This window comes from Prionailurus viverrinus, chromosome A2 (assembly GCF_022837055.1).
Source record: "Prionailurus viverrinus isolate Anna chromosome A2, UM_Priviv_1.0, whole genome shotgun sequence".
Classification (NCBI taxonomy): domain Eukaryota; kingdom Metazoa; phylum Chordata; class Mammalia; order Carnivora; family Felidae; genus Prionailurus; species Prionailurus viverrinus.
In genome coordinates this window covers 4,618,115-4,640,190 of record NC_062562.1, presented here as the reverse complement: position 1 = coordinate 4,640,190, position 22,076 = coordinate 4,618,115, and the positions used below count along the sequence as shown (strand labels likewise).

The 22,076-nt window shown below is 56.0% G+C and overlaps 1 protein-coding gene across 5 annotated transcripts in view; it reads left to right on the top strand.

Annotated features, from left to right (window-relative positions):
* Nucleotides 1-249: 249 nt before the first annotated feature.
* CERS4 (ceramide synthase 4) overlaps nucleotides 250-22,076 on the top strand; it is a 34,598-nt gene continuing 12,771 nt past the window's right edge. For 2 of the 5 annotated variants that reach the window (XM_047848191.1, XM_047848183.1), the window contains exon 1: nucleotides 250-444. The gene's annotated coding sequence lies outside the window, so the exon portion shown is untranslated. Of the gene's footprint in view, nucleotides 445-719; nucleotides 942-22,076 lie in introns of those variants that run through there. The other 3 variants (XM_047848196.1, XM_047848202.1, XM_047848200.1) reach the window with 3 other exon arrangements.

The window sequence follows — 22,076 nt, the reverse complement described above, 5'->3', positions numbered from 1 at the left end:
CGCGCGGACGTGCGGCGAGCGGAACGGAACCAGGAGCCAGACTGAGCGCCGAAGGTGCTGGGTTCAAAGGAGAGAGATAAGGCGCAGCCCGGGGACCTGCCGCTGGCTCTCGGCCAGGCGCGCCTCCGGACAGGCCTGGGGCGGGGGTGGGGGCGGGGGCGGGCCTGGGGGCGGAGCTAGGCCGGGGCCCGCGGCGCGGGGCGGGGGGTCCGGGAAGCGGTCCAGTCCGCGGAGGGGGCCGAGCGCCTCCCGGACCCCGCGCCCCGCAGGGGCCCGCCCCGGCCCGGCCCCGCCCCTCCAGGCCCCGCCCCCCCACCCCTGCCTACCTCCTGGGCCCGCGGCGGAGGGGGCCCCGGGAGCAGAGTCCCGCTGCCGCGTGCGGGCCGCGCCAGCTCCTTCCTCTCCGCGTCCGTCCCCGCTGCGCCCCGCCGCCTGCGCCCCCAGGTAAGCGAGCGCCCCACGCCCCGAACGCCGCCCGGAACGCCACCCTCGCGGCGAGCCCCGGCCCCGCCTCCGCGGCCATGGCGGCCCCGGTCCCCATCACCGCGCCCCCGGGCGGCCTCTCAGCGCTTCCCATCCGGTCCCAGGCCCCGGCCGCCGCCCCGAGCGAGCCCTGCTCCCCCGAGGGTCGCGGCGCCGCGAGCGCCGGGGACGCGGCTGCGAGGCGGGCGGGAGTGGGGGCGAGCCCGGCGCGGCGACGCGGAGGGGGGGGGGGGCATCCGGATGTGTGAACGCGAGCAGCGCCGCGGGCGTGTGGGTCTGACACCCGTGAGCCCACACCGAGCGCCTGCGTGGGGGCCACCGACGTGCCCGCGCTGGGGGCGCAGCCGGGGCCCTGGCCTCGCAGCCCGGCCGCGTAGACGGCTGGCAGCGGCGTAAACAGACTCGGATCGCTCCAGCCCGCGCTGAGTGCGGGGAAGACGACACCTCGGGGAGACGGGGTAAGGGGTGGGGGACGGATTGTCGGAGGAGGTGTCATCCGGGCTGAGTGGACCCGCCAGCGAGGGCTGCTGAGGCCCAGGAAGCACCAAGATTCCGAGGCGGGGCCCAGCCCGGTGTGTCTGCGGGGCAGAAAGGAGGCCAGCGTGGCTGGAGCGCGGAGAGGGAGGCTTGGAGGTGGGGAGAGTTTGGCCCGAGCCTCGAAGATGGCGGGGAGTGAGTGAATTCCACTCTCGGGTCTGGGGGGGGGGGGCACGGGAGGCTTAGAGCCAAGTGAGCTCCCGGTCGTGTTGTGTCTTAGGAAGATCCCGTGCTGTGGGCAGGAGGGATGGGAGGAGACCCGGGAGGAGGCTGCTGGTTTGCACCCCCCTGGAAGGAGCGGTGGAAAGCGGGTGGGGGGAGGGGGAGGGGGGTGCATCCTGGCAGAAGACGTCCTCTGCATTCCCTGCCTGCTTAGAAGTGGGGCGTGAAGTAACATGCTGGGAGGAGATTTCTGGCCCTGGCAGCTGGGGGCATGCAGGGGCCTTTCATTCCACGATGGGGAAACTGAGGGAGAAGCAGGTGGGGTGGGGCTGTTGTGGCCGCGTCTGACTGGCGAACCCCCTGAAATGCCGCCCGATGGGGGAGGCTCCTGGAGACCAACTCCACACCGCGGGGAGGTGTCCAGCGGCCGAGTGCAGGGGCCGCGCTGGCCCCACTAGGGTGACCTGGGTCTCTTTTAGGGAGGCTGCCTGAGGAACACATTCTGGAGGGTGGGGTTGCCTCTGAAGCTCCCCAGGCTCAACTCAGCCCCCTTCCAAGAGCAGCTGCTGTGAATCAGCATGGCTGGGGCAGGGGTACGAGGAGCCTCACGCAGCACACCTGAGCCGGGGCGGGCCAAGCCAGAACGTTCCGTGCCTTTCCAGCTCACCTACTCCCAATGCGGGTTCTTGAGAGGGGAAGGGAGAGGCGGTAGGAGTGAGCTGGGAGATTTGGTCACTGAACTGGCCTTGTGACCCCAGGGAAAGTTTTCTGAGCTTCTGTTTGCCCATCTGTAAAATGGGTCAGTAGAACCTATCCCTGGGAATGTTGTTCTGATCAGAGGAAGCCTTGGCTAGGAAAGGACTTGGCTGATCCCCCCCCCCCCCACCCCGCAGCCTCACGCCTGAGGTTGGGGGAGGGCTCCAGAGCCAGTGGGAGTGCACAGCCTGAGGAGCCCCCATTTCTGCCTGCTCTCAGAAATGGGAGCGCTGTGTAACTGCGCCCACCTCCAGACCCAGGGCCTGCCTTCTGCAGACTGAGTCAGGCGTGTAAAGTGTTTGGTTGGCCCAGCGCCTGGCTTGGAGTGATCACTCGGCCCAGGAGCCACTGGGCTCCTGTATTTGGCAGGGGGGAGCGGGAACGGGCCATCACCCTTGGGATGCCCACAGGAAAGCAGGCATGGGGGGGGCGGGGCGCATGCTCCTCTCTTATCTGGGCACCGCAGGCTGTCCCCTTTCCGGCTGTCCGGAGGCTGCCTCTGACCTTGTCCTGCCTGTTTGAGTTCAGTGCCCTCAGGCTAGTGACTTCACCTCCTTCTCGCCTCAGTTTCTTCACCTGTAAAATGGAAATAATAGCAGTCATCACCTCAGAGGCGAGTGTGGTGCCCAGCTGCTAATAAGCACCTGATGAAACGGCAGACGCCTGGAGGTGTGGGGGAAGGGAGCCCAGAGGAGGGGCCTGATTCAGCCTGGAGAGGGGTCAGGGAAGGCTTCTCGGAGGAGGCGACCATTGGTGGGTCACTGAGGACGCCTAAGAGGTAACAGAGCAGAGAGACTCCAGTGGGGAGAGACTGGGGGGTGCATGGGAGGAGCCACAAGCAGGAGCTGAGACCAGCATGGAAGCAGCTGACTGGTCCAGATCGCCATGGAGCTGAGTGAGAGGTGCCTGGATCCTGGAGAGATTTGAAGGGGGCGGGGGTGGGGGGCGGAGTGGAACGGCCACTGATTGGGGAACAGGTTCGGGTACGAGTTCAGGTACTGTTTGCAGCATCTGGAAATTGTGTCCCTGCTCCGCAGCCGGGTTGGAGGCGGGCTTTGAAGAAGCAAGGCTGGAGGTTGGGAGAGGTCCCCGTGGGGGGAGGGGGGGGGGGGAGGGGGGTAGAGAGAGGGCAGGACGAAATGGAGTAGGTGGCAAGGGCTCTGGGGAAGGAGGAAGGGCGTGAGTGGCTCAATGGGTTAACCGTCCACTCCAGATCTCGGCTCAGGTCATGATCTCAGGGTTGGTGGGATCGAGCCCCTCTTTGGGCTCTGTGCTGACAGTGCAGAGCCTGCTTGGGATTCTGTCTCTGCCTCTCACCTGCGCGTATGCGCACGCGTGCACCCTCTCTCTCTCTCAAAATAAATAAACGTTTAAAAAAAAGAAGGAAATGGCCAGCCCAGCTGAGTTTCTGAATCCTCTGCATGAATAATTCAGTGGCAGGACTTCTACCCCCTTACTTGACTGTCCTTCCCACCCTCACCCCACCCCAAGCCATTCAGATTGGCTCTTTTTTTTTTTTAAAGTGTATTTTATTTACTTTTGAGAGAGGGAGAGAGCGCACCGGGGTGCATGCGAGTGCACGAGCAGGGGAGGGGCAGAGAGAGAGAGAGAGAGAGAATATCCCAAGCAGGCTCAGCACGGAGCCTGATGCAGGGCTCCAACTCCTGATCATGACCTGAGCCACAATCGAGAGTCTGACGTTCAACCACCTGAGCCACCCAGATGCCCCCAGATGGACTCTTCTTTGCCACCCTTGAAGAGGCTCTGACCAGAGTGGCATCTGGGAGGTCTTTCTCCTCCTTCAATCTCGACTTTATACCTTTGTTAATATGAGGCTGTCACCCCAGTTCCCCACAATGAATGGCCGGGAGCTTGTTCTCTCCCCATCCCATCTTGGGCTCCCAAACGCATATTTTGCCCCAGGATCCCCTGACCGTGTGTCTGAGGAGGGGGGCCACGTGCCTGCCAGCCACACCTTGGAGAACCCCTCTGCCCTGCGCTTGGCCCCACCCCTCTTCACCCTTACGTCCGTCATTTATTCATCCAGCATGCATTTATGAAGTGCCTGCACCGGGAGGCACCGGGGACGAGCAGTGCACCAAAGGAAGCTTCCTTGCTGCACACTACTTGGAGGAGTAATGTTGGGGGGACGGAGGGGGGGGGGCTGGAGCAGAGGGAGCAAGGAGGAGAGTGGGCAGAGGGGCAGATGACGAGACTGAAGGTCTCAGGGCTCCCGGGTCCAGTAACAGCAGGCCCTGGGAGGGTCCTCGCTTGAAGGGTAAGAGGAGTTGAGTCCTACCTCTTTGCAGTTTGCAGGGGCATTGCTTGGCTGCTTTGTGGCCTCCCTGCGGTGGTCATTTCTGGAACCCTTGATGGCCGAGGCGGCTGCTGGCAGGAGGAAGGGAGCAAATCCACCCCCTTTCCCAGGGGGGGCCTTCCCCCTGCATATGGTGGGGCTCAGCTGACCTGGGAGACTTCTCGGAAGCACTGAAGTAGCCAGGGAGAGGGCTCAGGTGGGGGTATGGAGGGAGGGGGCAGCGGCAGTGACCGGCAGGGCCCCGAGCTGGGGGTTGGAGCGGGACACTCTCAGAGAGGGGACAGGGATGCCGGGATGGCGGTCAGCAAACACCAAAGCAGGAGTGTCGTGAGGGTGGCCCTGCCATCGGCCTGCTGTCACTCCCTTTGCAGGTGGAGGAGAAAGGACTCGGCCCCCTCCCCCGCCCCTCCCTGTAAGGCATGTGGACGAGGGCCTGGTCACCTGGATCTGGTTCCCCTTCCCACCCCCACTACTGAGCCAGGCAGACCCCAAACCCTACCAGCTTCAGAGGCTTTAATGAGAGGATTCAGAGCCTCGGACTCTGGAACCTAGATTGGTTGGGGGTCCTGCTGAGAGCCAGGATGCTGTGGCCACGACTGCCTTCCCCACCCCCATCCCTGTCCACACCGGGGATGGGTGTGCCTAAGGGCAGTTCTTTTGGCCCTGGCTCAGTTATGACGATGATCCCCGCAGGCGCTGAGGAGCCACCGCGGGCGCAAGGGAGTCTCACTAAACTATTAGGAGATGGCAGGGGACAAAGACAGTGACAGAGAGGGAGAGCAGGCAGGATGAGCTCTGGAAACATCTGCGTCTGGACCTCCTTTTTCCATCTGAGATGTTGGTGAGGGCAGGTCGTAGTATAAGGCTGTCCCCTGCCCTGACCTCTTCCCACATGCCCCTCTGTTCCTGTGGGCTTCCTCTCTGTGCCTCGAAGCTACTGCACATGGCCCGGCCTCAGGGCCTTTACACAGCCTGTCCCCTTTGCCGAGAATGCTCTATCCCTGTGGCTTCCTCGTGTCTTCTTAGACCATCCTGACCTTCCTGTTTAAAATTGCAGCCCCCACTGCCCATTGCTGATCTCTTTTCCTGCCCTATTTTTCTCTCCACTATCCAGAATAATGAAATAAATTAATAATAAAATGTATAGTATTTGCCACCCCCAACCCTCACCCCGTCCAGGACCTCTGCTCCATGAGGGCTGGGATCCTCATTTAGTGTGTTTCCTGCTATGACCCCAGCCCCCTGGCATACAATATATATGTGTGTGTGTGTGTGTGTGTGTGTGTGTGTGTTGGTGGGGGGGGGGGGGGTGTGTGTGGAGTGGCTAGCCAGAGACTGGAAGCAGCTGAGGGCAATTTAGGCCCCAAATCAGGACACTCGGAACTTTCCCACGTGTTCCTAGAATTTTCCAGAAATGCGTTCAGAGTAAGAGGCTGGGGGGGGGGGGCGGGGCAGAGCCTCTCTGAGGAGGTCACTTATTCCCCCTCTTGATGGATTTTGAATCTTTCACTTTTGTATTTTTTTTAAATTTTTTTTCAATGTTTATTTATTTTTGGGAGAGAGACAGAGCATGAACGGGGGAGGGGCAGAGAGAGAGGGAGACACAGAATCGGAAACAGGCTCCAGGCTCTGAGCCATCATCAGCCCAGAGCCCGACGCGGGGCTCGAACTCCCGGACCGCGAGATCGTGACCTGGCTGAAGTCGGACGCTTAACCGACTGCGCCACCCAGGCGCCCCTCACTTTTGTATTTTTTTAACGTTTGTTTATTTTTGAGAGAGAGAACATGAGCAGGGGAAGGGCAGAGAGAGAGAGGAAGACCCAGAATCCAAAGCAGGCTCCGCGCTGTCAGCGGAGCTCTGTCCCCACGAACGGTGAGATAATGGCTTGAGCGGAAATCAAGAGTCAGAGGCTTACCCAACTGAGCCACCCAGGTGCCCCTGAATCTTTCACTTTTGAATAAAAAGAAAAAGGTTTTAGTGGGCCATTATCCGGGACAAATGCCAGGACCCTTGAGGATGTACGTTATCAGTGCTGTTTCGCAAAGGGGCTCATTTCTGACACTAAAGTCCAGTGTCTCCACGGCTATGTCTCCCTTTCACGTGCATGGAGGGTCCAGAGGTTCCCCTGATGTGCACATTCTGAGGAGGCGTGGTTGTACCCGTGCACATGCTTGGAGTAATAGTGTATTTACTGTAACCTTCTTACACGATGAAATTCACACCACTCTGCAGAAATGGTGCGATTGATGCACTGGGATGTGTTTCTTAACTCTAAGAGCCCAGAGGACTAGCACGGGAAACAAAGCCTCTTACTTACATGCCTGAGTGGTTGGTCCTTCGTTTTGGTGAAGTTGGCTCTGGGGTTTGAGGATTTTCAGACAGCAAGAGCCGTGGCGCTTGCGTTGATGACATGTCAAAGATGCTTGTGGTAACTTCTGGATCGGGATGGGGGCGTGAGCCACAGGGCAGGTAGCTGCTCACCTATTTCAACCTTGGACAGTATTCCTCCGAGACTCAGTGAACATACCTGATTGAAATTCTGGAAATAGGTGAAGGGGTCGCGCTTGGGACCTTGGGGAAATCTGACAAGCACGTAAGTCATCTGCACACAGCGTTGCTCAAATATTGCCTAGAGATCGGGCACAGAGTATTTAGAAACCAGAACTGCATGGGTGTGTGCAGCCACTGACTTTTTCATTCATAGGATAGTTCACTCCTGCTTCAGAGGCAGAGACTGGATGTCTCTGCTGTTACTGAAATATTCTTTAAGCACCACCCCTTGTAAGTTTTGGCTACATTGTATCTGTTGCTTACTAAGGCATTCTTTGTTGCCTTACTTGTGCTGCCCAAACTTAGGTCTTCTGAGGAGGTAATATGGGAGCTGGGGCCAGAGTTAGAGCTGAGAGCAGACACAGAGAGGAATCGGATCCTGTTCGTTGGAGAGCCCCCCCACACCCACCCCGTTCGTTGGGGAGATAGACACGTCCCTGGGCCGTTACAAGGAAAAATAATGTGGACCAAATGGAGGATCCACAGGCTCCCTGATGCAGCCTGGAAGTCCTGGAAGGCTTCCTGGAAGCAGCAACAGGCAAGCTGGTTACTTGAAGGGCTACAGGAATGGTGGTTAGTGACTCGGGCCAAGGGGGACATCTGGGTATTGCATTGGAGTGGTATTTCTGAAATCTGACCCGACCCTGGGAGTCCGGCCACAGACACTGGCTAAGAACCATGGGTGGGAGTAGGGGCTATCTGGGTGGCTACAGGACATCCTCCGGGTGCCGGGCAGGGGGAAGGGACAGGCTTGTACTTTGTGCTGCGTGCTGCTGAGGGCTGGGCAGGGAAAAGCGGTCTGCCCTGCGCGCCCCAGCCGCCCTCCATCCCCCACCACTGCCTCGCCCTGCATGAGTGCACAGCCCTGCATCTGTGTGCATCCCCTACCGGAGGAGGGGCTCCCCTCAACCGACATCTGGGAGGAAGTGCAGTGGCTTGGCCTCTAGTTATGCAAACACCTCTGGTCCTTAAAGGGCCCCCGGATAGACAGCGTTTGGGCCGGGGGACCCCTCTCTCTCCACCCCATGCTCCAGCCCCACAGCCCTACCCCACCTGGAGAGGATGACCAGTGCTCACGTGTGCCCTGCACGGGCTCCCCACCCTTCCTAGGCAGGCTGGCGGGATGGTGGCAGTTCATAGGAGGACAGGAGGTACCGTTCGCCTGACACCATCCGGCAGGAGCAGATCTGCCCAGGCCTGTGGACTCCCAGCAGTCACTGTTTGCCACTACCTGACCCAGAACCCGGGCAGGTGCGTGGAGGTCGGAGTGGGGAGGAGGTGCCTGGGGGTGCTGCGGCTCCAGAGCCCTTAAGGCCCTGCCTGCCCTTCCCCATCGTCACCCCTCTTTGGCTCAGAAGGCACTTTCTCAGAGTCCCACACCTGGAGGTTTGCCCAAAGGGCTCTTGTCCCCTCCCCCGGCTGGGTTGGTTGTCCCCCAATCCCTGCCGAGGCGGGTGGTTCCCAGATCAGGTTGCCCCCCCCACCCCGGCCCCTGTCCCCTCCCAGATGCCAGCCACCGATGAGCTCCTGGGCAGCACTTTCCTCACCTGCGAAATCCCACGGACAGCCCACGAGGGAGGAGAGTTCACAGAATCACTCCCTTCGGACATCGAGGCCTGAGCCTCCCCTGCTGCCACTGGCTCTTTAAGGCCCAGGTGACAGGCGCTTGCCACCCTCCCCTTGACGAGGAAGGCTCGGACCTGGGCTGACAGCCTCATCAGCATCAGGTGCCGGCGGCCAGGACTGAACGTCGTCTTGTTTTCATTGTTGGTTGTCTTATGGTCCCTGTCCGCATGGGACACTGACGCTGGCTTTCTCTTCAGGGGAGGGAGGGGAAATTTCTTCTGAAGATAAATGTACTGAAAAACAAAACTCGCCTTCTGAAGGAGACGGGTGGGTGCCTGATGCACAGATGGGAGAGGCCGGGGTTGTGGGAAGGATGGAGGGGAGGGCTCCCTAACCTAGCCTGGGGACCCCGGGCAGGGCTTCCTGGTGGACGTGTCTGAGAGCAGAGTCGTGAAGAACCAGGAGGCCTTGGCAGGCAGAAGGGAGGGCATCACTGGCTGGGGGAACAGCACGTGCAAAGATCCGGAGGTGTGCCTGGGGGCAGCGTGCCGGGGGCAGGAACTTTTGCGGGATTTCAAGCCAAGAGTCTGATTTGCACGTTGGAAGGGCGGCCTGAGCAAAACCCGGAGGCGGGGAGCCCAGGGAGGAGGCCACAGTTACTGACATGAGACGTGAGGGCGTGGCCGTGGGACGCGAGTGGGAAGGGACCCGCTTGCTAGTCACGGGGCAGATGGATGCTATCGCAGGGGCTCTGTGACCCGGGCGTGTGTGGAGGGCTCCCGGACAACTCCCAGACAACTCCCAGATTCCTGTCCCCAAAGACTGGGTGGAAGGTGGAACCGTGGCCAAGAAGCCTGGGGAGGAAGAGAGCACACCCGGGTGGGGGAGGGCTTGAGCGCGATGCGTCTGGGAGAGAGCAGTCAGGGGGTCTTGGCTTAGCAGGTTTGTTGTGGGAGAGACCTGGGAGCCGTGCTGATCAGCTGTGCTGATCACAGCTTCCAGCAACAGCAGATGGCAATGGGGGTCCAGGACTGGATTTGGGGCCAGAGGGGAGGAAACCCAGCATGGGTTAGAGACAGGACAGCAGAGGGGAGGGGAGCCGGGACGCCTCTGTTCTCCGAGGGAGGGGCAGACGAGGGGTCGGATATGCAGTAAGAGGTCATGGACACGCGGGCCGTGCTTGGCCAGGGAGGTGGGGGGAGTCCCTGGGGACCTAGGCCGAGTGGGTGGGAGTGAGGTGGAGACAGAGTGACATACAGGCACGAAGGCAGGGTCTGCTTTCCAAGAATGCCAGGGTGGCCGCCGATGAGCTGAGGTTCCGTGAGCCCGTGTGCATCTGGGATGCCCAGTGGTGTAGATGAGAGTTCAAACTCCAGCTGTTTGCCAGTTGTGTGACCCCGGGTAGATGACTCAGAGTCTCTGAGACTGAGCTTATCCACGAAATGGGGACCCTGACAGCATCTTCCTCGGGGCATGTCTAACATTTCCAGCGTAGGAAGGTAGGGCACTTGGTAGGGCACAGATCCTGCCCTGGGGCAAGCCTCTGTGGGTGACACCTGGCATGGTACCAGCACCCCAGGCATGTTGGGCAATCCCCGGTACGTGTATGGGCAAGGCCTGCTGTCCCAAAAAGAAGCCTGGCTTTTGCTGCTACTTGGCCCTACCCGAACCTGGCCCCATGTACGCTGTCACCAGGGAGTGGCAGAGGGGCCCAGCGGCCAGCTGGTGGGAGAAGAGGGCAGGTGTTAGACGAGATCGGGTGAATAAGGGGTGCCATCAGAGTGTAACCTGGAACCCACAGTTCTCTGGCATTGCTGAAGGGGCTGACCTGGATTGGGAATCGGTTTCTTAATGGTCAGCTGAGGTGGGGGGGTGCGTACTGACAGCTAGAAATGCCCCCTCTGAGCCCGTATCTCCTCTGCCAAGCACCCCTTCGGTGGGAACCTTTATGTTCCTTCTGTACTCATGTGATTTTCTATTTAAAAAGTCACCTTTAATATATACACACCCTAGAACCTTACTCAGCCTTAAAAGGCAGGACGTTCTGACAGCTGCTGCAACATGGACCTTGGGACCTATGCTCAGTGAAATAAGCTAGTCATTCAAGGGCAAATAGCGTATGATTCCACCTGTGGGAGGTCCCTAGAGTCATCAAATCCATAGGAACAGAGCAGAATAGGGGTGACCAGGGTTTGGGGGTGGAGGAGTGGGGAGCTAGTGTTTAATGGGGACAGAGTTTCAGTTTTGCAAGACAAAACCCCGGAGATGAATGGTGCTGATGGTTGCCCAACAATATGACTGTATTTAATACCACTGAGCTAAACGCTTCAAAATAGTAAGGATGGGGGCACCTGGGTGGCTCAGTCGGTTGGGCGTCCAACCTCGGCTCAGGTCATGATCTCACGGTGCGTGGGTTCGAGCCCCGCGTCGGGCTCTGTGCTGACAGCTCAGAGCCTGCTTCAGGTCCTCTGTTCCCCTCTCTGTCCCTCCCCCATGCGCTCGCTCGCTCTCTTTCGAAAGTAAACGTTAAAAAAATACGATGGTATATTTTTATGTTCTATGTTTTCTACCACAATTAAAAAAAATCTAAGTCACCCTGAAACATTCCTTGTAAAAAATCCCTGAATCCCAAAACAAGCAGACCAGCTCCTCCCTCCCCCGACTTCCTGATATAATAACTCTCCTGATTATGGATACACACACACACACACACACACACACACACACACACACAGACGTATAAGAGTATAATCCTTATAGCCTATTTCTGTGACTTAAATTGCATATATGTGGCCATGGGAGAAGATATAAAGTCTCTTTGTATTTCTTTAAGTATTTTTTCTGGCTCCATTCTTGTTTCCTTCTCCTTTTGGGACTCTAATTAGATCTGATAATGTCCCAAAGGTCACTGAGACTCTACTTTTTTTTTTTTTCCCAATTGTGGTAAAATATACAAAATGTAACACTGACCATTTTAACCACTGTTAAGTGTGCAGCTTAGTAGCATTGAGTACATTCACAGCATCCTGCAGCCATCACCACTGTCTATTTCCAGATGGCACATTTTTTTTAAGATTTTATTTTTAAGTGATCTCTACACCCAATGTGGGGCTTAAACTCATGACCCTGAGATCAAGAGTTGCACGCTCTGCCGACTGAGCCAGCCAGGGGACCCCAGGTGGCACATCTTTATTTCATCTTTGTTTTTTCTTCTCTGTTCTTCAGTTTGGATGTTTAGGATTTATCTAGCTTCAAATTTATTAACTCTTTCTTTTATCTTCTTTGATAGGCAATGGAGCCCACATGTGACTTTTTAATTTCAAGTTATTTCAGTTTTAGAATTTACATTTAGGGGGCAGCTGGGTGGCTCAGTCAGTTAAGTGTCTGACTCTTGATCTCCGCTCAGGTCTTGATCTCAGGGTCGTGAGTTCAACCCCCACATTGGGCTCCGTGCTGGGTGTGAAGGCTACTTAAAAAAAAAAAAGTTATGTTTGGTTCATTTTTCTGCTTTTCTGCTGAGGTTTCTTATTCAGTAGTAGCTATTTTTTTCTTCACATCTTTGAATAGATTTATAATAGCTGCTTCCAAATCCTTACCTGTTCATTCCAACATCTGGGGCACTTCAGAGGTTAGTCCCCATTAATTTCCTTCCGCTTTGAGTATGGGTCATGTTGCCTTATTTCTTCAAGGGTCAAGTAATTTGGGGTTGTATTCTGGACATTGTCAAGATGTGTTGGGGAGACTCTGGATTCTGTTGTGTTCCTCTGGAGAGCACGGCTTTTTTAAAAATGTATTTTTTATCAGGCAATTAACCTGTCTGGACTCAAGCTCTAAAAGTCTGTTTTCCTTATGGTGGGTAACAGGTGAGATCTCACCTCCTTTCTTCCTTTCTTTTTTTTTAGGTTTATTTATTTTTCAGAGAGAGGGAGGGAGAGAATGAGCAGGGGGGCAGGGGGAGAGGGAGAATCCTAAGCAGGTCCCACACTCAGCGTGGAGTCCGATGCAGGGCTCAATCTCATGGCCTGAGCCGAAATCAAGAGTGAGACACTGGGATGCCTGGATGGCTCAGTCGGTTAAGCGTCTGACTTTGGCTCAGGTCAGATCTCACAGTTCGCGAGTTCAAGCCCTGCATCAGGCTCTGTGCTGACAAGCTCGGACCCTGGAGCCTGCTTCAGATTCCGTGTCTCCTTCTCTATCTGCCCCTCCCCCACGCTTACGCTCTGTCTCTCTCAAAAATAAATAAACATTAAAAAAAAAAGAGTCAGACACTTAATTGCCTGAGCCACCCAGGCATCCCTCACTTCCTTTCTTTTAGCCTTAGCTAGGCTGGTTGGAGCCTGCCCTGAACCACTGCACAGAATTTTTGTGTAGAATTTGGCACTTCCTTTTTCTGGCTTTCTCCTTTCCTGCGTGTCCTGTCCCATTGAGTTATTGTCGTCTTTCTGGGTTCTGTCTTCTCATTTTTCAAGCCGGCTTCTATTTCCAGTGAATAACAGTAAAAAAGGAAACGCGCCCTGGGCCGTTCCCTTATCCCTGGTATAGATTCCCCTCCAACTGCTCCCTATTTTGGGTCATGCTAGAGCAGCACCAGCAGACTTGTGGAAATGTTCCTTATCTGCACTGCCTATTAGGGTAGCCACAAGCCACATGTGGCCAATGAGCATAGACATTTTGCTGGTGCAACTGAGGCATTGAATTTGAAATTGAATTGAAATTTCATTTCCGTTCATTGCAATTCAGAAAGCCCCCTGCTGTTAGTAGCTGCCGTGCGTTGGGGTTTTAGCTTCGAGGTAGAGTTTCTTGTCTCCGAGGGGGCTGGTCCGATGCGGCTAACTCCGCCTCCCCCAGAAGCTGAGCTCTCCTGGTGGTTTTCCATTGCATAAATTACTTATCAGGCCATCAGTGGCCCCCTGCATTTTGCTTTTATTTTTTTTAACTCCTTGACTGCCCCCTCCCCAATCCGTGAGCATAACATTTCCTCCTCTTTTTGTCCCTTTGGTTAATTTTTAAATTAAAAAAAAAAAGTGAACCGTGGTAAAATACACATAATATAGAAATTACCATCCTGACCATTAAAAAAAAAAAAAAAAGGTTTATTTAGGGGCGCCTGGATGACTCAGTCGGTTAAGTATCCGACTTCGGCTCAGGTCACGATCTCGCGGTTTGTGAGTTTGAGCCCCGCTCGGGCTCTGTGCTGACAGCTCAGAGGCTGGAGCCTGCTTCGGATTCTGTGTCTCTCTCTCTCCGCCCCTCCCCTGCTCACGATCTGTCTCTCTCTGTCTCAAAAATAAAATAAAACATTAAAAAAAATTTTTTTAAGTTTATTTATTTTTGAGAGGGAGGGAGACAGGACAGAGAGAGAATCCCAAGCAGGCTCCACACTGTCAGCTCAGAGCCTGATGCGGGGCTCAAACTCATGAAATGTGAGATCATGACCTCAGATGACATCAAGAGTCAGACTGAGCCACCCAGGCGCCCCCGATCTTGACCATTTTACACAGTTCAGTACTGTTAAAATATTCATATTGTTGTCCATCCATCTCTAGAACTTTCTCATCTCCCCAAACTGAGACTCTGTCCCCATGAAACACCGACTCCTCACCCCCTCCCCCACCTCCCACCGTCTACTTCCTGTCTCTGTGGACAGGACTCCTCCAGGGACCCCCTGTAGCAGAATCAGACAGTATCTGTCTTGTTGTGATTGGCTAGCTCAACTGAATGTAATGTCCCCAGGGCCCCTCAGTGTTGTGTCTTCCTCCTCCTTTCAAATTATAACGTAAGACCTCATTGTGGGGCACCCAGATGGCTTAGTTGATTAAGCATCCAGCATCCGACTTTGGCCCAGGTCATGATCTCGTAGTTCATGGGTTCGAGTCCTGCATCAGGCTCTGTGCTGACAGCTCGGGGCCTGGAGCCTGCTTCGGATTCTGTGTCTCCTCTCTCTGCGTACCCCACCCCCCCAACTTGTGCGTGCTCGCTCACGCTCCCTCCTTCTCTTAAAAATAAACTTTAAAAAAAAAGATTTCATCATATGGAACCCTGAGGCTTCTGCTCTCCAACTGTTAGACATCAGGATTGCAAGTTTTCACTGGAAGGGAGAGAGGGATAGACTCCAAAAAGGCACAGGGACATCTGGGGAGTGATGGATGTGTTCGTTACCTTGACTGGGGCCATGATTTCATGCATATGTACATACATCAGAACATGTCAAACCACACACTTCAGATGTGCAGTTTTTTGCATGTCAGGGGTCCCTCAATAAAGCTGTATTTGTGTTTTTATTGTAATAGCCCAAGAGGGCTCCCCTCACCCCCAAGCTGTACGCTTGATCGATTCCTGTGCAGGTGACAGATCCCACCGCCCCCGCCCCTTAAACTCCAAGAGACCTGATCCTCTCCTTTCTTGGTCTTGAAACCTTCCAGACTGACCCCACCCCCGACACACCCCCATGCTAGGTGGTGCTGGGGACCCCAGAGGTCTGTCCCTGGCCTGGCTCTCACGGTCTAGGGGGACACTGAGAGCCAGCTAGCTTTCTAAGTTCCAGGGCTGAAGAAATCTCTGAAGAAAGGCCCAGGGGTGGGGCAGGGCAGGGTGGGGCCGGGCCAGGATGGGGACAGGGCTCTGCTGAGGGTGGGAAGGGCAGAGAAGGGTTCTTAAGGAAGAAATTGGATCTGACCCAGGTCTTGAAACACTGGTAGGACCTGGTCCTTTGAAGCACCTGCCGGTGGCCCTGCACAGATGGAGGGCCTGAGGCACTTGTCCACACTGCAGACTTCTGATCTGCCTCTGAGAACTACCGACTTTGAGTCGCCGGGGAGACAGCGAAAGGATGAGTTTGTAAAGAAGTGCTTTGTAAATTTCGGATACACTCCAAAGTCTGAGAAACATGACATAAATATTAAAAGAACGTGGAAGAAAATATTTGTATTTCAGGATATGAAAGACCTTACTTCAGTTTTGCTCATTAAGACGTCGTAGATGAAGTGGCATGTAAAATTCATCCATAGTTCTTAAATGGTAGTATGATGAAGACATACATACCCACTGCCAGGTTAAGGCACAGACTGTGCTTGAATAAAGCAGGGGGAGGCATCTCAGACTGAAGGCTCGGCTGATGCAAAGGCCCGGAGGCTGGACCGCTGGGGAAAGCCCTTGGGCATCCCAGCGTCTGGGTGTGGGATAGCGCGGGGGCTCCCCGGAGCCGTAGGAGGGGGCGGATTCCATCAGGGTGGCCCACGGCCAGCCCCAGGCAGCTGCAGAGTGACCCCTTGGCCCCAGTGTCGGTGGTCCGGCCAGCTGAATGACCAGTGGCTTCTTGCTCTGAGCCCGGGCTTCCCAGTTCCGGAAATGGGGAGACTGTGGATCTGCGTTCTGGGGATCAAGCTGGCCTTGCCTGTCGAAGCAGATGGTTTCTTTTCAAGGAGGCTCTGCACCCAGTGTGGGGCTTGAACTCACAGCCCTGAGATCGAGAGCCGCACGTTCCCCCAACGGAGCCAGCCAGGTGCCCCGGTGGTTTCTTTCTCGAGAAAGTCGGACCACCTGTGCCAAAGCCCTCGTGCCCACCCACCTGTCCATGTCTCTGTACCACCCGTTCATTCATCCACTTAGCAAACGGTTGACATCTAATGTTGTACCAGGCCCTATTCTCAGGATTCAGCGGTGCCTAAAACAACACTCTGGGCTTCACGAGTCTTCGGCCTTGAGGTGAGACGGGCAAACTAGTAAATATGAGCTCACATAGGACAGGAAGACTAAAGGAGCAGAACAGGGTATGGAGACGGAGGAACACAGAGGCTTCTTTGGTAGCCATCTGAGACATTTTCTCTGGTGAGTGAGCTGGGATATGAATAATGAGACAGAGCCAGACACGGGGCTGTGTGAGGGGACAGTGTGTGCAAAGGCCCTGGGGCAACGGTGAGCTTGGTGAGTTGGACACAGCACATGCAAAGCCCCGGGGCAGAAATGAGCTTGGTGAATTAGAAGGCCGGCAAGCAGCCGTCGTAATAAGTTGAGTTAGCGCGGTGAGGGAGGGTGTGTCAACAGAGCCGGAGTGCGGAGGGCACACGTGTGTCTGCATAGCAGGGGCTGGGGTGAGGCAGAGCCCTGGACCTGGGGCCCTCCTCGGGGTCTTTGCAGAGAACGGCACGGTAGTGACTCCTGGACTGGCTCCCCCTCTGGTCATTCGCACCCCGTAGGGCCTCTGAGCAGAGAGGCCCAGAGCAGAGGAACCAGGGCTATCTGGAGGGGACAGCCAGGGCCCAGGGCAGGGGCGGCTGCGGTTATCTACAAACAACCCCCGCTTAGCACATCATGTGTTCCCTGCCTGGGCCTCCAGCCGGAGTCAGGTGACCCCAGGCAGTAGGCCAGGCTGCAGGGGCCGGGAGACTGTGTGTATGTGTGTGTCCGTCCCTGGGCGGCCCAGACATCTGGAGTCTGAATTGATTTCCTTTTTCACAACCCGGGCAAGTCCTGCATTTCCAGCCGGACTTAAAATAAAACAAAACAAACCTATGTGCACAGCCCTGCTCTGCTGGGGCTGGGACGTTTGGAGGTTCTGGGGACCAACAGGGAGCCGTAAGCTCATTCGGACCTCTGAGCGGGGACAGGGACCCTCTGCTCATCCTCCCTCCCCGCATCAGCCCGAAGCCCTAATCTCTCCCGGTCTGGGGATATTTTTAGCCACTAAGAAGGATTATCAGAGTCTGGCTCCCAGGTGGCAGGGGCAGGGCTGGGAGTGAGGCCAGAGAGGCTTCAAGACCCAGCAGTCCTGCTGGGAGACTGGGGGCAGGGCTGGGGTGATGGGGATGCAGGCTCAGTCTGGTTGGGCTGGACCAGCCACTCGGTGAGTCTCCAGATGACCTCTCCGTGGCCCTGGCCCAGCCCAGCCTGAGTTTATTAGCTGCAGCTTTAAGGGAAGGCTGCAGAGGCCAAGGAGGTTCTGGGAAGAACCATCCAGAACCTGCTGCAGGCCAGCACCCCTCCTGCCCAGACTGCCCCTCATCCCACGCTGCCCTCTCTGCTGCTAATACAGAAGTCAGTTACACATAGTGCCCGTTCTACCCCAGGGGTCATTCCCACCACGCCGTGTGGGTATCCCATCATACACATGGGGAAACTGAGGCACAGAGCAGCCTGGTTGCCTGCCTGAGGTTGCATTGCAGCTGGGACTCTGGCCCGTCTGCCGGGCTCCAGACCCTGTTCTCTTCTCACGCCACAGTGTCTCTTCTTTATCGAGAGGGTGGAGGGGTGGGAGGGGACAGACACTTTAGAGACAGGGTAGGGCTTCCGGGGCTAAGACCTCTGCGGTCCGGGTGGATCATTCTGACGTGGATGCCAGAAAGGTTTGCCTGGGCTTGCTTCAGCTGAGGGTGCTGGAGTTCCAGGCTGGTCACGCTTCCTTCCTTCTCCACCCCCCACTGTTCCAAAAAGACTTTGTGACTAGCTCCCAGTATCACAGTGAGTGAAGCAGGGCTGGGGGAATGTGCTTTAACTGAATCCAAGGTCGGGGCAACCGGGGGGTACCTCCAGGAGGAAGTGACAAATGAACTGGGTTTTGAAGGATGCGTAGGAGTTTGCCAGACAGACAAGGAAGGGGTGTAAGCCCTGTGGAGGCAGAGCCCTTGCCTGTTCCCTCACCATGCAGTGTTCTCAGCACCCAACATAGGGCAATAACTATTAGACGGGCATTCTAGGCAGAGGACAGCAGTTGTAAAAGCTGGCTGTGGGAAATCCTCTGGTGTGGGGGGAGCAGGAAGTGTCAGGCAGTGGGCTTTGAAGCTGGGACATCGGCCGAGGCCTCAGATTGGAAGATGCCATCGCCCGTGTGTACTCTTCCTCCTCCCAAGCTCATCACGGCTTTTGCACGCGTCACAGCTGTGGTGGATCCTGATCTGGGTGGCCCTTGAGTGGGGGAAGAACATGGCATTGGGGGCCTGGACTCCTGGGTTCTGGCTTCAGCTCTGGCTGGCTGGGGGCTTTCCCGGGACTCCCCGCTCGCTTCCTCTGTGCTGGGGGGGGGGGGGAGGGGGGAGGGATGTCTGCTGGGTGAGAAGGGGGTTGGAGATGCCCTGCAGTGGGTGTGGCTCTGGTTGGGAGGCGGGAATGCCGGCCTGGGCACGTGTCCCTGTGCCCCTGTGGGTGTGTGGGATCAAGCCAACTTTGCCTGTTAGTGAAGACGGTTTCTCCTAGAGAGCTCAACCGCCCGGGCAGACGTCCCTGCGTCCACCTACCCATCTGTCCCTTCTGTCTAGGACGCCCGAGTCTCGTAGGTCTAGGCTAGCCACGGTCGCACACCCTCGGGCGCTTGTCAAGCTGCTGCCAGGGTGTCCATTGGTGGCACTGCCATTATCAGTCACCTCGCTGATTGCCAGATGCCTCACAACCTGGTCCTTTGTCTCCGCCCCTCCCTGCGCTATTCCACACGTCCCCGTGGACTTGAACGTCAGCCCTGCTGGCTCTGAGACTCAGGCTCTGAGGCTTTTTCTTTTTTCTCCATTTGACTTGTCCTATTGTGATTTATAAGAAATAGGTGCTTGGTCTTTGTCCCTGGTCTCGCACAGAGCTTCCCAGACCCTTGGAATTTCCTGTGATAAGACTGATCAAGGAGTCTCTGGTTATGTTAACAAGGTGGCTTTGGGAAAGCCCCTGGTTGCCAGAGGAAGCAACTGTGAACCCAGGGTAGAAACTTTCAGTGCCCCCTGGTCCCACCTCCAGGGAGGGGAGAGGGCCTGCAGGTGAACTCAGTCATCAGTGAATGATGATTTCATCCAGCCTCCTTTGTAATGAAGCCTCCATGAAAACCCAAAGGGCGTTGTTCAGAGAGCTTCCTGGTTGGCGAACGCATGGAAATGGAGGGGGGGGGGGTGTGGTACATGTGGAGATGGGTGCCCCTTCCCCATGCCTTGCCCTCAACATCCCTTCTATCTGGCTGTTCCTGAGTTGTGTCCTGTTGCAAGAGAACTGTGATCTAATCAGCAGTGTGTTTCTCGGCGTTCTGCGAGCTGCTCTAGCAAATTAATCAAACCCAAGGAGGGGGTCCTGGGAACCTCTGATTTATAGCCAGTTGGTCAGAAGCACAGGTAATAATAATTTAGGCCCAGTTGGTGTCTGAAGTGGGGGGGTGGGGGGACGGTCTTGTAGGACTGAGCCCTTGACCTGTGGGATCTGATGCCGTCTCCGTTGTTGAGTTGTTGTAGGACAGCTAGCTGGGGCCGTGGTGGGGAGAAGCCCACCCATTGGAACTGGAATCAGAAGGGTAGACTCGGGGCGCCTGGGTGGCTCAGTCAGTTAAGCATCTGACTCTTGATCTCAGCTCAGGTCTTGATCTCAGGGTCGTGAGTTCAAGCCCCACATTGGCTCCACATTTGATGTGGAGCCTACTAAAAACGTCAACAACAAACAGAACAGAATTATAGACTTTTTTTAAAATTTATTTTTACCCATTTATTTTTGAGAGAGAGAATGAACGAACGAGCGGGGGAGGGGCAGAGAGAGAGGGGGACAGAGTATCCCAAGCAGCCTCCGTGCAGACGGCACAGAGCCCGACGTGGGGCTCGAACCCATGAACCGTGAGATCATGACCTGAGCCAGAAACAGCCGCTTAACCGACTGAGCCTCCTAGGCGCCTCCAGAATTATAGACGTTTTAAAAAAGAAACATTTAGGGGCGCCTGGGTGTCTCAGTCGGTTAAATGTCCAACTCTTGATTTCGGCTCAGGTCATGATCTTGCGGTTCGTGAGATCGAGCCCCGCATCAGTCTCTGTGCTGACAGCACAGAGCCTGCTTGGGATTCTCTCTCCCTCTCTCTCTGCTTCTCTCTTTCTCAAAATAAATAAATAAACATAAAAAAAAAATAAATGCAAACATTTTAATTTGCAGAGAGAAAAGGGCCCATGTTGTAGATGCGTAACTCTGTGAATTTTCTCAACCTGAATAACACTCGGACCAGGAGACAGAACATGCCAACCCTGGGCAACCCCACTTCCCCCTTCTGGTCACTGTCCCTAGAACAGCCACTTTGTTGATGTCCAGCACTGTGGTAGGCAGAGTACTGCCCCCTTAAGATACCCACGTCCCTAATCCTGGAAGCTTCGTGTGGCAAAGGACAGTTGAAGTTGCTAATCAGCTGACCTTGAGATGGGGTGACCCTGGATTCCCTGGTGACCCAGTGTCATCCCAAGGGTCTTTTTTGGAGGGGGAGGGGGCGTTGAGGAGAGCACGCACAAGCGAGGGAGGGGCGGAGAGAGAGAGAGAGAGAGAGAGAGAGAGAGAGAGAGAGAGAGAATGAGAATCCCAAGCAGGCTCCATGCCTAACGCAGAGCCCGACGTGGGGCTTGGTCTCGTGAACCCTGAGATCATGACCTGAGCCGAAATCGAGTCGGTCGCTTAAGGGACTGAGCCACCCAGGCGCCCCAAGGGTCTTTGATAGAGGGAGGCAGGAGGGTCAGGGAGAGAGATGTGGGCTTTGAAGACAGAGGGCGCAGCCTTCCAGGGAGTACAGTGGCCTCTAGAAGCCAGAAAAGGCAGGAACAGGTTCTCTCCACCTCCAGAAGGAATGCGGCCCTGCCCAACCTTGATTTCAGCACCACAAGCCCCCGTCTCAGACCGCTGACCTCCAGTGTCTCTCGAGGGGGGCGCCTGGCTGGCGGTTCAGCAGGTAGAGCGTGCGACTCTTGATCTCAGGGTCGTGAGTTCCAGGGCCCCGCGTTGGGCGTGGAGATTACTTTAAAAACGAATACGTAAATAAACATCAAAAAAAAGTCTCTGGGAACCTGCGCCCCTCCTCTCCACCTCCTTCCGGTGGACATCACCCCCTTCCGGCCTCCAGAAGGCCACTTCCCACAGCTTGTCATTGTATCTAAAATAAAACCAAGGGCCACAGAACCCCCAGACTCCACGGGCGGGGGTGGAAAATGGTCCAGCCACCCCAGAAAACAGTTTGGCAGTTGCTTATGAAGTGAAACAGGCGACTGCCCCGTGACCCAGGGATCCCACTCGAGCCCCTAACAGAGGTTACCTTTGAATGGGGGAGATGGAGATTGACCGGGAAGGGGGGAAGACGCACGAGAGCTTTGTGGCGGGAGAGGAGGCTGCATGACACAGGTACCTGTATTTGCCAGAGGCGACTCTACACCGAAGATTGATGCATTTTGCATTTTTAATTGTAAATGTTGGAAATCATCCGAATTCCTCCCTGAAGCCCGCGGGCCCTGGGTGACCTGCCCCTGTCCCCCCTCCCTGGCCTTCCCTCCTTCCTCTCTCCCCCTCACTCACCCTGCTCCAGCCACAGGGGTCTCTTGCTGTTCCCTCAACACTCTGAGCTCAGTCCTGCCTCAGGGCCTTTGCACCTGCTGCTTGTGCCTCTGAAAGCCCCTCCCGACCACCAGTACCCTCTTCTGCATAAACCGAGGCCCTCCTCACCTCTGGGTTTCTCGTCAGAGGGTATCTCATTAGACCTTCATTGGCCACCTCATTTAAAGCCATGGCCACCTGTGTATTCCCTACCAGGTTCCATCACACCGTGTTACCTCATTCATGAATGTTTACTTGTGCATTGGCTGCTGTCCCTGCTGGGCTCTGAGCTCCATGAGGACGGGAATGTGTCTCCTTTTTTCCCTGCTGTAGCCTCATCACCTAGCCCCATGCTGGCATGTATAAGTTGATCAGAGAACACCTCGTGGATGGATGGACAGACGGATGGGCAGC